The sequence below is a fragment of the Haemaphysalis longicornis genome, unplaced genomic scaffold, assembly GCF_048455015.1.
Source record: "Haemaphysalis longicornis isolate Haplotype H1 unplaced genomic scaffold, Haemaphysalis longicornis Haplotype H1 scaffold_10, whole genome shotgun sequence".
Lineage (NCBI taxonomy): Eukaryota > Metazoa > Arthropoda > Arachnida > Ixodida > Ixodidae > Haemaphysalis > Haemaphysalis longicornis.
In genome coordinates, this window is record NW_027526204.1 from 151,476,265 (window position 1) to 151,490,944 (window position 14,680).

Below are 14,680 nucleotides of genomic sequence, written 5' to 3' on the forward strand. Positions count from 1 at the left end.
GCTATGAAAAAGAGAGGGACAGAAAGTAGAAAGGTAAAGAACACGAAGAGAAGTAAAAACTATTTAAAATTATGGTGATTGTGGCATGGACGTGAGGAACGTTTTAAGATCTTTTTTTAATTTTCCAATTGATTGGGAAATTTTTATTTCTGGTGGTATGGTGTTCCATAGCCGGATACCGGTGAAAAGAGCTGTTTGTTTGCCGTAGTTGGAATGGACTAGAGGTAAATGAAATTGTGATTACGTGCAAACCTCGTGAAGTTAGTATTTAATAGGTTGCATTCGGGGATTATGAACACAGGACACTGATTGTTGATTTGTATAAAAAATGAGATACCTAGCTTGTATTTGAAACTGTTTTTAATATTTAGAATGTTATTCTCAAGAAGGAGCGTTTTGGCGTCACTACGGTAAGGACTGCGGGTAAGTATTCTAATACCTTGGTTTTGCATAGTTTGAAGGGAGGAAAGGTGGGTGTTGTAGGTATTGGCCCAACATGAAATACAGTAATTAATATGGGAGTGAACAAAAGCGTAGTATAACGAAAGTAATGTAGGCCGCGAGAATACATCCCAGGCCTTCATGAAAACACGTATGCCGTATGCTATCTTCCTTCTTAGATAACAAACGTGAGAGTGAAATTTCAAGCGACGGTCCAACTGAACCCCTAAAAAAATAGCCTCTTCGTCTGCTTCAATTGCAAATTGATTCAAAAATACTCGTGGGACATGATTTATTACACGTTCGTTCGGTGTTTTGTGCCGAAGACATTAATATGACGTTCCGCTCTCTTATTCATCGCGCTTTCCTTCTGTCCTCGTTCCTGTTTCTACCCATCATTGTTTATTTTCCCCCTCAGTCACCGTCGAAAGGTTTCGACTCCCACTCTCCCACAAATTCTACCATCCCCGCCGAGCATCTACATTTCCAAATGCCCCCATTTCTCTTATCGTAGCAGCAACACCATGCAGGTTCAAGACCCTCGCCCAAAAGCGAACACATTTCCGCAATCGTTGTTTCTTTGAACAGCCTAAGACTGGAACACCATAGGGGATAACATGGCTAATACTGAGGGCACTGAAACATTTTGAAAGCCACAAACAGCCTTTATTGAGCCCGAGTGACCATTTGTGTTTTCTTTTTGCTCCAACGCATATATATATATAGTGTACAATGAATTCCACTACTGGTGACATGCATATCCAAGCACCGTCTGGCCACTTGTAAACTTGCTAATCATTTGTGTCACCAATCCCCAGGTGGTCAAAATTAATCCGGAGCCCTCCACTACGGCGCGCCTCATCGCTTGCGTTGCGTCGGCGCGTTAAAACCTTACAATCAATCAATTTATGGCACGTCCGCGTTTGTATTTGTCGATCATTTGTATCCCCACCCCTCGTGTAATGCGCATTTTTAGGGAAGCTTGAACAAAATAAAATAGAATGAATAAAATCAAAATAACCAAAATTCAAAGCCAAGCAGCCAAGCCGATGACCCTTACACGATAAATTGCTCAAGTGCAGAGCCCTGCTTATAATTCTTGCTGCCAACTGCTCAGCGCTTCCCCTACGCAGCGGGCAATGCACCAAGCAGCCTTCGTTCAGTGTATACGCAACCGCAAAAAGAGCGGACACAACTTTTTGCGCGAGCGATTCGCTCGCGGCCCCCGCTTTTCATCCCCCTCGCATCCGCTGTTTCGGCACAGCCAAGGTGCGCACAGATTCGAACACGAGTGTATTTCAATCGCAGTTCGTGGCCCCCGCGGCGACAGAGCGCAGCTTCCTGCTTTGGAAAAGCGAAAGCCGTGTCGTGCTCCCCGCCATATAACGTTCGCAAGTCCCATATTTGTACAGAAGTTCGTTTCGGTACCACGGCGGTGCATAGGATGTCGACTTCATGAGTGCTTATGCATAGTATCTGCTCATTAAAAGATTATGCTCTACAAAAAATGGCGATTCTAAAAATACATCGATCAATAACGTTCATTAGAGTTTTATGAACAACATCATGGTCCAGATACTGGGGAACATATCGTATTACGTACAGTAGGAAACATCTTTAACAATCTCGCGCTATCTCTGACGTGCCCATGAAGTGCACTTGCAAAATGGCCGAGGGTAAGCGCATGCGCGTTAAGCGCGGGCTACCCGGAGCATCATCTGCTAGGATCTCTCTCTTTACCGACGCTGCCTCCTTTAGCCCTACCGGTAAGCATGACACTGCGCCATTAAGCTGTCTTTATACGAAGACAGACACTTCAGTTCGTAGCATTCTTTGACTAGTACCCCCCCCCCCCCCTCCCAAAGCCCCAATCGTTTAACGCTCTGTGCATTAGCACACAAATTCATAGCTGGCTGGGTTAAAAAAAAAAACTGGTGGGGTTTACCGTGCCGAAGCTACACCTGGGCCATGATGGGCGCCGTAGTGGAGGGGCCCGGGTTAATTTTCATCACCTCCGGATCCCTAACGTACGCCGAAATCTCGACACACGGGCGTTTTCGCTTGTCGCCTCCACCAGAAAAGTGGCCGCCGCGGCAGGGAAACGAATCCGCGTCCTCGTGCTCAGCAGCACAACGCCCTAGCCACTGAGCCACCGCGGGGGTTTCAATGACGGAGTTGAAACATATGATCATTATAACAGCTTGAATAGACCTACTTGATCACATAGAATTAAAACAAAAAATACGACTGGAAGAATAACAAAAATTACTGAAACCAACTAACAAAATAAAAACTCGTGCTGCCAGTCATGACATACAGGGGGGAAACTTGGCGGCTTTCTAAACAATTGGGGAGAGAAAACTTAGGTACTCCCAATGGGCCATAGAACGAGAGGAAGAGAGAGACAAAGAATTTATAGAAAGAATGATAGGAGTAACGCTAAGGGACAAGAAACGAGCCTCCAGGACCAGAAAACAAACTCGGGTGGAGGATGGTAGCATAGTCCAAATAAGGAAAGAGGCATGGGCTTGCGCTGGTCATGTAGTGGGACGAAACGGCAACCGGTGGACCAACAGGGTGACCGAGTAGCTACCGAGAGACGGGTCTGTGTGTGAGAAGGGCAACGCCTCTAACTCGACAGAGAGACGAAACAAGAAAATTCGGAGGTAATGAGTGCACTCGACCAGCGCAAGACAGAAGCCGTTGAAGGTCAATGGGAGCGGCCTTCGTCCCGCGGTGGGCTTAAATAGGCTGCTGTTGTCGATGATGATTACGACGACGACGAGGATGATGCTGACTAACAAAAATTTCACTTTGTGTTTTACTTTTTTTTGCCAAAATAATCTATGCCCATACCAACTTTCATTATGATAGCTACGTATGTGGTGCGCAAAAAGCACGCACTTGAGTTGCGTGAATATTGCTACCTAGATTTGTTTTATATGTCCACACAGAAATTACCACCCACCGGGAATACTTTCTATCTAGTTAGGCCACAAGGGGGTTCGTAACTCTTGAGAAACGCTCGGTGAGATCTCGTTGTATAATTTGATGACGTGACATTTGCTGTTTTGTGGGTTTATTTTTGTCGGTCACAGCATTTTGTTTAACGAAGCAAAGAGGGGAGTTTTATATTGCGGGCAAGTGTCTTCCTTTTTTCTCAGTCAGGGATTTTCGCCACAGTCGGCTTCTCTGCCCATGCAGGAATTCTCTCTGAACAGTAGGACGCAACTCCCTGTGGAACTGGTGTCATCAAGCGGGGTGGAAATTCGGTGGAACAGCCCACAATCGAACAAAGTGGATCTTCTAGGGACTACAGGACACTTCAAAAAGATCTCAGAGGTGAGGATACTCGGCAGGGCAGCAAATTGCGCCGCTCATTCAGTCGACCATATGTTTTGCATCTCATTACCTGGTTAAATGCTTTAGAGCGCCCGGTGTGAACATTCATCCCTACCCACCCACCGTGCGTAAACTAAAATGGTGTAGTGTAGAATGCGGCTCAACTCCCCCAAAGACGCTACGTAGTTCTTCAGAGATCCACGCGTCTTCTCTGTTTTCGTGACGTCACTACGGGATCTATGACCATCGATGGTTTACCACGAGCTTTTCCTACTGAACTGAAATGGGCTCTTTACTGCCAAGACGAAGCCTTTACCGCCACGTCTGTTTCTATGTCGTAAGTTTTAGACCCACGTGCACTGTGTTAATGGGCGCCGATCCGTCTTGTAGTGTGTTACGTATGAAGAAAACCACGGTGTCTCCGAGTGCGTAAAAGCGTAAGCGTTGTCTTGGTGACGCAACCCAACTAGTCGTCTATTGCACCCGTCCAGCCCAGAAAATATGTATCCAAAATTACGCGGGAGTGCCGATGCACGCTCATGCGCTGAAACGATTGAAGCGCAAAAAAAAAAAAAAAAAAAAAAAAAACTGACGTTGTTATATCAGAATCTCATAAATTAACAGAATTATATACAGCATGATCAATGTCCTAATCCGTGCCGGTCTTCGGGGTGAGCGACCATGGAGGGTGGTCGCACAGGGCACCGGAAGAACTGGGCGCCGACCTGCACTGGATGCCCCCCCCCCCCCCCCCCCCCCTCTGCTCTCTCCACCCGGCTCTGTCTTCCGTCCATCCAAAGAAAAGACTTCGGCAACGCACTTTGAAGTGAGGCAGAAAACGCGTATGTCCAAATAATCCCAAATTATTATGCCTATACCGAGAAATGTGGACTCACAATGTCACACCCAAGACGAGGGTGCGAAGGCAGAATTGACCTTCCGAGAAACCGCCTGAGGAGGCTTTGGGACATCGTATTCACAAAACTAACTTTTCAAGCGTAACTTTTGCCTTCCGACTTATGCGGAAAAAAAAATCTTTGAAAAAGAACAAACCTTATGCGGAAAGGGCGCCTTGTCGCGACGTTATCGGCCCGAAGAGTAACTTATAATTAAGTCAGAAAAAAGTGGAGCACAAATTCGAATTTATCCTATTTTTGAGTAAAGAACATTTTTTTGCTACTTTTGTTACTGATGCGGAAAACATTTCGTACAATCGTCTGGCTACCCGCCGCGGTAGCTCAGTGGCTAAGGCGTTGTGCTGCTGAGCACGAGGACGCGGGTTCGATTCCCGGCCGCGGCGGCCGCTTTTCTGATGGAGGCGAAAAGCAAAAACGCCCGTGTGTACGAGATTTCAGCGCACGTCAAAGATCCCCAGGTGGTCAAAATTAATCCGGACCCTCCACTACGGCGCGCTTCATCGCCTGCGTTGCGTCGGCGCATTAAACCCTACAATCAAGATCAAAGCAATCGTCCGGATACCTCGGAAAGAGAGGTTGCCTTTACGGGTTGTGACATCTTTTAAAGCCCGGGTTGGTTTTAAAGAAAGAGAATAGATATTAATGCGTCGAGCAGAGACTGATTTTATAAGCTTTGACCCCTGGAAGGCATTCATGGGGTTCTTTGACTTCGATTGAAATCTCCCTCCCGTGTTTCAAACACACACAAGAAAAACTTTATTACTGCAACCCGTGGCTACAGCTGTCTCTTCTTACGCACATTTTATAAGAGGGGTTTTTGTTAAAGAAAACGAAGACAGAAATGCTTGAATTACTGACATGTGTTCAAAGGTTTAAAGAGAAACAGAAGAAACCTGATAATGCCTTTTAAGGTACAAAAGAAATCCTAATTTTCGTATTAGGCTAACTAACCTGATCTATCCTGACGAAACTTGCATGGTCTACAACATTACTTGAGGATGGTGTACTCATATTGACAGCAATCATTTGGCCATGCTAGAATTTTTCCCGTGTGAGTGAGGGAAAGGGGTGCGCCAAACATTCGTAACCCTAGACTCCAGCCGAGCAACGATTAAATTCATGACTATAACGGCAATTATGTGAATTTTCAATGTAAAAACCAAAGGAGAACCCCACTCCCCTACTAGCGCTGAAACTTTGTCATTCTCTGTCAATATGTCACCTGAGGTGTCTACCTGGAACTATCGCACCTGCTGTTTTAGTTCCTTAGTACCAAGACACCTATACATTTCGACAATGTTTCCTTGTCTGTCTGTCCTTCTGCGCAGCGCGCTTAACCAATGAGGAGGCGCGCGTACGTGGTATACTGTACAAAAATTCGTAATTTTAGGGGCGCATTCTATGAAAAAAAAAAAAAAAAAAAACGGACACTTTATGGGTCTCTTCAGTACGGAGATCTTATTCCTGCTACTGCTGTTTGAGAGTAGCTATTTTATTCATTCATTTAAGAACATACTGCAGGCCATGGAGGCCCAAGCATGAGGGGCATAACGGGGTTACATTATCAATGACACAAAACACAAACAGCGAAAGCAGAAACGACAAAAGGAAGCATAAAGCACAGGTCGGCAGGCACAACTAAACATTTGCTTGTAACTAACCAAGAGAGGTCAGACAATGTTCGGGTGTATTGTTCCGGTCATTAATTTGCGGGGCAAAAAAGAAAAGAAAATGTAAGCAGAATGGCAGGATCGAACATTGCTGTTAAGGGGAGAGAATGGGAATGACGAGTACGGCGAGTAGCAAGGGATTTCAAAAAAGGACTCCAACCAAAAGGAGGAAAAAAACTTGAAACCATACATCGTGAATTATTGACGAACGGGTACCCGGAGAAATTTATTAAGAATGGGCCTCTTCGATTTACAGCCTCGGGCTCACCGCGGACTCCCCGAGAAGCAGTCCAACATTCGATTTTCCCGTGTATCCCTATGGCTTCGGGGAATCCTCGGACTACCCGCGGGCAGCCCGCGGGGAGCCAGAAGTGGAAAATCGAAGAGGCCCAATACTGAAGATCGTGTTCTCAATCCCAGACCATCCCAGGGCAAGTCATATCGAAGACGCGCCGGTATCCCATACGTTCCTGGGGTCAGCGAAGCTTTAAGCCGTATCTTTTCAACGTATGACCTTCGCGTTGCCCACATTCCGTCCAACAAGCTGAGGAATCAGCTTGTGAACGTGACAGATTGCTTGGACAGCAAGAGATACCCCGGTGTTGTCTACAAGATACCATGCGCAGACTGTAGCTGCAGTTACATCGGCGAAACTGGCAACTTCAGAAGGAGATTAAAGGAACATCAAAAGGACTCAGGCAAGAACAAGAAAGCGTCGAATGCCCTGGCCGAGCATGCCGATGATCACGGTCATTCCATCGACTGGGATAACGCCGCTATAATAGCCAAGGAAAAGAACCCAACCACGAGATTACTTTCGGAATCCGTGTTCATTCAAAAGACCAAGGACACTATCAATAGCACAGATGGCAATCTGCCGGCAAGCTACACCCGTTCATTACGTCACATTTTAGAATAAGAAGCGACTTACGGCTCTTGCCTGCTTAGTGTGATCAAGGAACCCGTACGGGTTCCGAAACGTCTCTGTGTTTTCACCTTGACTTGGTCAGTGACCGCATCTTCGTCCTCACGACTCCAGTCTACAGCAAGTTTCCGGTGATAAAATAAATACAATTTAAGGCGAAAAGGCTGTCTTCTGGACTCCAGCGTTTGAGATCCGTTGATGCGCATCAGCTCGGAAACAGAATCTGTGCGACGAAATTTAGAATAAATAAACCTAACAGCTTTTCTTTGAAATTTTTCTAACAAGTCAATATTTGTAGATGTGTGAGGGTCCCAAACTGTACACGCATTTTCCAGTTTATGCCTAATTAGTGCTGTCTATACAAGTAATTGTACATTACTTGGAGTGTCTTGAAGCTTATGCCAAAGTAAGCACAATTTACGAAAGGCAGAGGAAGAAAGATTAGTAACGTGCGAATTCCACCTTACATTATTTGATAAAGTTATGCCCAAATATTTATATTCCTGTACTTGGGTTAAAGGATTTCCTGTGAGAGAGTGCGAAAATTGGTGGGGATTCCGTTTTTGTAGATGCGAAGGGAGACGATTTTTTTTTTCTGGATTTAATATTAACCATGTCCTATTCAAGGCTCCAGGAGAGTGTCAGTGCGTGAGCAGTTCAGAGCTTCCTGGTCACTAATAGAGTTAATATGACTGAAGATAACGCAGTCATCGGCGAAAAGACGAATTTGGATGGGTTCTTTTTTGATGGAGACAAAATCATTACAGTAAATCAGAAAAAGTTGGGTACCGAGAACGCTACCCTGAGGGACTCCGGAGGTGACACGAAGAGTACTGGAAATAGAACCGTCAATGTCTACATATTGGCTTCGATCTGACAGATAATCTGAAACACACGCTACAAGAAAGGAAAGGAGCCCGATAAGATGCAGCTTGAGAATTAGTTAATGATACGGAACTAAATCAAACGCTTTGGTGAAGTCTAAAAAAATTACTTCTACCTGCCCACCAACATCGAGCGTCGAAGCGATAAAATAAACAATTGAACATAATTAAAGGGTAGTTGAAAACCCCTTCCTAGAACAATGTTGGAAGGGAGATAGAATGTGGTGTTCGTCAAGAAAATTTAATATTGCTCCAGAAGTTCCCACGAGAAAGACAGAATAGAAATTGGACGATATTTAACAAAAGAAGGAGGGCCACCTTTTTTAAAGACAGTAACGACACGCGCCACTTTAACATCCGAAGGTATAATATCAGATCCAATGGAAGCCTGAAAAATAATAACGACGAACTTGGCTAAGGGTTCAGCATAACGACGCAATAAAGCGTTGGGTAAACACCACCGGGTCCTGGAGAAGATTTTAGCTTTAAATTGAGGAGCATGTTAAGAACGCCATCGTAAGACACTACGTTAATATCTGGGACACTGGAATTGTTTAGAGGGGGTACACCTGAGCGGGAAATAACGCAGTGAAAGTGAGGTGAGGTGAGTGTGAGAGTGAAAGAGGTTCCCAGCCTGCACCACATATGTGTCGCAGGGAAGGAAAAGGAAGGGGATGGGGTAGAAATATCGGTTGAGGTAGTGGTAGAAAGGTGGTTGGGGCAGGAAAAGGATAGGGTAATCGGGAAGAGAAGATAGGTCTACCATCAGCGACCACCGCCCAGGAACGGGCAAAATTATCAGCGGGCTTTTTAAAGACGATAGTCTTTCTTGGGCTACTTAAACCCAGAAATTTTAGATGCAGAGCATCTGATTCACTCGCCTTGTCCCTCCGGCGTCGTCGTCGTTGTTGTCGGCGTTGTCCACCCCTCTGCCATTCTCCTCGCCGCGCGAGCTGCGCTCTCCGCCGCTCTCCGGCGCTCACCCCCTCTCCTCTCCGATAACGAACACTCTCTCGCGAGGGGCATTGGATTGGATTTGATTTGATTTGATTTGATTGGATTGGATTGGATTGGCTTGGATTCGGTTGGATTGGATTTGGATTGGATTCGGTTGGATTGGATTTGGATTGGATTGGATTAAAGTGGATTGTATTGGATTGTGTTGCGTCATAGCCGCGGCACGTTGCGTCATAGCCGTGGCAGACGCGCTGGGGCCGGCGCATGTGCAGTACTCTCTCTTCTGCGGTTTCCTCTCCTTCGGGCGCGCTGCGCATATAACCGGTGTGCCGTTCTCCGACGAAGCAACATCCACGCTTGGCTCAAACACCTAGTCCACGCCGCTTTACAAGTACGCCAACGTCGTCATCGACTGGGACCAGCTTACGCAGTCCCCTCAACGTTATGCGCGCTATACAACGCGTTCCCTTCGCCGCTCCGCCTATGCGTCGCATCTACACAGGGGTTCCCGCGAGGGGAGGTGGGAGTTTTTCTTTTTGGTCTGTCTGTATGTCTGTATGTCTGTCTATCCGTCTGTCTGTCTGTGACCCGATTCAGCCACCCGGCCAAAGCCAAACAATGCCTGCGCAATAGTCTTATATAGTCACAGCTAAATCTACCCGTCTATGTCCGGTGTAATGTTCATACTTGTCAACATTGTTGAAGAAGAACAAGACATTACGCAAAGATGAGACAACAAATCAATACAGAAGTGATCTTTGCAGTGTTCCTTTATAAAAAAATCGAACATGCTTGAATTTTCGAAATTAAATACTTCATCAACTGCAGAAAAAGAATTCACTCGGCCGTCGCCTGCTATCGCCCGCGCCACCATAGCTTCTGGCGCCATTTTAATAAATCAACCGGCAACAGTTACGCAAGGTTCCACTAGATAGGTTCCACGTTATGTTTGGAACGCACGTGGAGTATGGAAACGCGGTTCTATAAACGCTGAAGTAGGGCGCCTCGATTAACGCGCGTCTTCGCCGTACGGCAGCGTTCGCATCGAGACACCCGGTTTGGAGAAGTGGAACGCGGGAAATTTAAAATGATTTAAGCAAACATTTGGCGTCTTTACCTTGGGAGGAGCGCGACGCAAGAGGAACAACACGAGAGGTGAGCGGGAAAGCGAAGGGAGGCATTTACTTCGCAAAAGCCGATAAAGACTATCGTCTTTTGACGGCATTTGCAACGAAAGGAGCAGATACGCAGCCATTTTTTTTTCCAAGTATCGGTTAAAACGGTAAGCGATATCCGAGGGGTTGTTTAACACTGAGCCGTTGTGTAAAATCTTATAAATCTTCTTTTTGCGCTCGCTGACAAAACCCCAAAACTTCTGGGGGTCCTCTTTGAAGGAATTGGGCAGAGTAGTATTAAAATAAAAACTTTTGGCTTGGCGAATCTCTAGCGCAAGCGCAGAGCGGACTTCATCAATTTGGGAGGGGGCAGAGTGCATATATCGCATCCGCTTGGCTTTACGCTTTAAGTGAATTATCTTTCGATTGATCGAGGGGGTGAATTTGTTCGTCTTCTTAGTCTTGGTCGGTACGAAGTGATCTAGGCAAAAATAACACAAGTTTTTGAAAGTGTTCCAAAGTACAGATACGTTATTGTGATCAAAGTTTACAATTTTAGGCACTGAGATAATGAAGAACTGCCACGTCATTGGCGTGTGTGAAATCTTTAATTTTCTTGATACTGTATGGCCTATTCATATGCTTGCAGCATAAAAAAGGCTACAGAGGCGATGCTACGGTCAGATAACCCCGGCTTAACGAAAACTTCGTACTGGTTTTTGGAACGTGGTAGAAAAACAAGATCAAGTAAGGAACATGAAGGGCTTCGGTTGACATACGCGTCGGTTGACATACTAAAACGCGTCGGTTGACATACTATTTGGAAAAATATTGTGCTACATTTGCGTTGTTTATAGTAGGGACGTCAGCCTCTGACCTCAAGCTATCCCATTCAATGCTTGGGAGGTTAGAGTCGCGGGCAATAACTATTTTCTGTTGATTATATTGTGCCATATGCGATTGTAAATTCAACAAAAAGTCAGGCGCTGATTCCGGAGGTCTGTAAACGGCATATAATATAAAAATATTGTCAAATATTTTTATCCTGAGGCAAAGACTTTCACTATCCTCAGTTTTAGGAAGATAAGTAGCCTCAACGCAAGATTTAACAATAACTGTGACTCCGCCACCACGGGTTAGACCCGCCGCGGTGGCTCAGTGGCTAAGGCGTTGCGCTGCTGAGCACGAGGTCGCGGGTTCGATTCCCGGCCGCGGCGGCCGCTTTTCTGATGGAGGCGAAAAGCAAAAACGCCCGTGTGTACGAGATTTCGGCGCACGTCAAAGATCCCCAGGTGGTCAAAATTAATCCGGAGCCCTCCACTACGGCGCGCCTCATCGCCTGCGTTGCGTCGGCGCGTTAAACTCTACAATCAATCAATCAACCACCACGGGTTAGCCGACCTCCGTGGAAAAAATTGTAATTCGGAGGTATTAAATCTCCATCGCGAATGCCGTCGTGAAGCCAGGTTTCAGTTAAGACTACAATGTGTGGGTCATGACAGGGGGATTCCAGCTGCACAGTCTTATTTACGACGCTGCGCGTGTTGATATTAAGCAATATGATACATTGAGAGCGAACTGGTTAAGACGCATTTTGATCGCTCGATCCATTCACTTCAACGCTGCGCGATGCGCGCGCAGGTTCTGTGGCGGAAGCTTCAGGATTAACTTTTTAGATGCGACGCATCTCTTGCTCTCGGGCTTGTCCCTCCTGCGTCGTCGTCGCGGCGTCCGTCCGCATCCCTCCTCCGTTCTTCTCTCCCACAGATGTGTGCAACACTCTCACTCCGGCTCATTAGCATACCACAGCTTGCGCGCTTGTTTGGCGCGCGCTTCGCTGCGTTAACAACTGCTCCGGTGCGCGCAAGTGCGCGCATGCGCGACTCTCCTCCGTTGTGTCCTCTCCTTCAATCGCTGTGAATATAAAGCGGGTATCGCGCCGCGGCGGTTCAGTCAAGCGCTCGCTCTCGCACTGACGTGACTTTGCTTTGACTACTTCGTGCTTGACTTGATTCTTCCGATGAAGACGTGATGGAAGCGACGGTCCCTTCAGTGAGTGGTGTGACACAACAATTACGCCCATCGTCCCGCGTATAGGAACACCCGCATGTGATGGAAATGCATCATACGCGTTCACAACACGTTTCACGCGATTTAGAGAATCAAACTAACGGAAACACCTATTGAACCCCCCGATGCGTCGCGTCACACCAGGGTTCCCTCGCGGGAAGATAGGCGTAATTTTTCTCTTTGATGCCCGTCGTATTCGTGCCTCTAACACTCGTTGGTTGCTTATAAAGGCTTAAATTCAGAAAGTAAACGTCAGGTTTAAAATCAGACAGACAAAATCAGACATTCAATCAGGTATTTATTGATTTATTGTGCGGTTTAATGCGCCGACGCAACGCAAGTGATGAGGCGTGCCGCAGTGGAGGGCTCCGGATTAATTCTGACCACCTGAGAATCTTTATCATGCGCCTAAATCTCGTACATACGGGCGTTTTTGCTTTTCACCTCCATAAGAAAAACGACCGCCGCGGCCGGAAATCTAACCCGCGTCCCCGTGCTCAGCAGCACAACGCCTTAGCCACTGAGCCACAGCGGCGGATAGTCAATCGGACTGTATTGGGGCTTCGCGTGTGGGCGCTAGCTTTTTGAGGAATAATTGTAAACGTCTAGCATTTTGGTTAACACAACTAACTCTTTTACTGGCAAGTGTCTTTTTGTTTGTGCACTTGAAGCAGAATTATCTGCCTGAAATGTACATGGTCTGTGACGTGATCGAAGCTTAGGTGGCGTCATGCATGAGAACCTAATTCTGGCTGGCGCATTGATTCGCGGTCCACGTTGCAGGCTTCAGCCACCGACACACACACACACACACACACACACACACACACACACACACACACACACACACACACACACACACACACACACACACACACACACACACACACACACACACACACACACACACACACACACACACACACACACACACACACACACACACACACACACACACACACACACACACACACACACACACACACACACACACACACACACACACACACACACACACACACACACACACACACACACACACACACACACACACACACACACACACACACACACACACACACACACACACACACACACACACACACACACACACACACACACACACACACACACACACACACACACACACACACACACACACACACACACACACACACACACACACACACACACACACACACACACACACACACACACACACACACACACACACACACACACACACACACACACACACACACACACACACACACACACACACACACACACACACACACACACACACACACACACACACACACACACACACACACACACACACACACACACACACACACACACACACACACACACACACACACACACACACACACACACACACACACACACACACACACACACACACACACACACACACACACACACACACACACACACACACACACACACACACACACACACACACACACACACACACACACACACACACACACACACACACACACACACACACACACACACACACACACACACACACACACACACACACACACACACACACACACACACACACACACACACACACACACACACACACACACACACACACACACACACACACACACACACACACACACACACACACACACACACACACACACACACACACACACACACACACACACACACACACACACACACACACACACACACACACACACACACACACACACACACACACACACACACACACACACACACACACACACACACACACACACACACACACACACACACACACACACACACACACACACACACACACACACACACACACACACACACACACACACACACACACACACACACACACACACACACACACACACACACACACACACACACACACACACACACACACACACACACACACACACACACACACACACACACACACACACACACACACACACACACACACACACACACACACACACACACACACACACACACACACACACACACACACACACACACACACACACACACACACACACACACACACACACACACACACACACACACACACACACACACACACACACACACACACACACACACACACACACACACACACACACACACACACACACACACACACACACACACACACACACACACACACACACACACACACACACACACACACACACACACACACACACACACACACACACACACACACACACACACACACACACACACACACACACACACACACACACACACACACACACACACACACACACACACACACACACACACACACACACACACA

General features: G+C 46.8%; 1 protein-coding gene across 1 annotated transcript in view; it reads left to right on the forward strand.

The window, feature by feature from the left end:
• The first annotated feature begins 3,662 nt into the window (after nucleotides 1–3,662).
• The window catches only part of Snu (ABC-type transporter snustorr), a 109,821-nt gene continuing 98,803 nt past the window's right edge, over nucleotides 3,663–14,680 (forward strand). The window contains exon 1 of the mRNA XM_077691257.1: nucleotides 3,663–3,783. The gene's annotated coding sequence lies outside the window, so the exon portion shown is untranslated. The remainder of the gene's footprint in view (nucleotides 3,784–14,680) is intronic.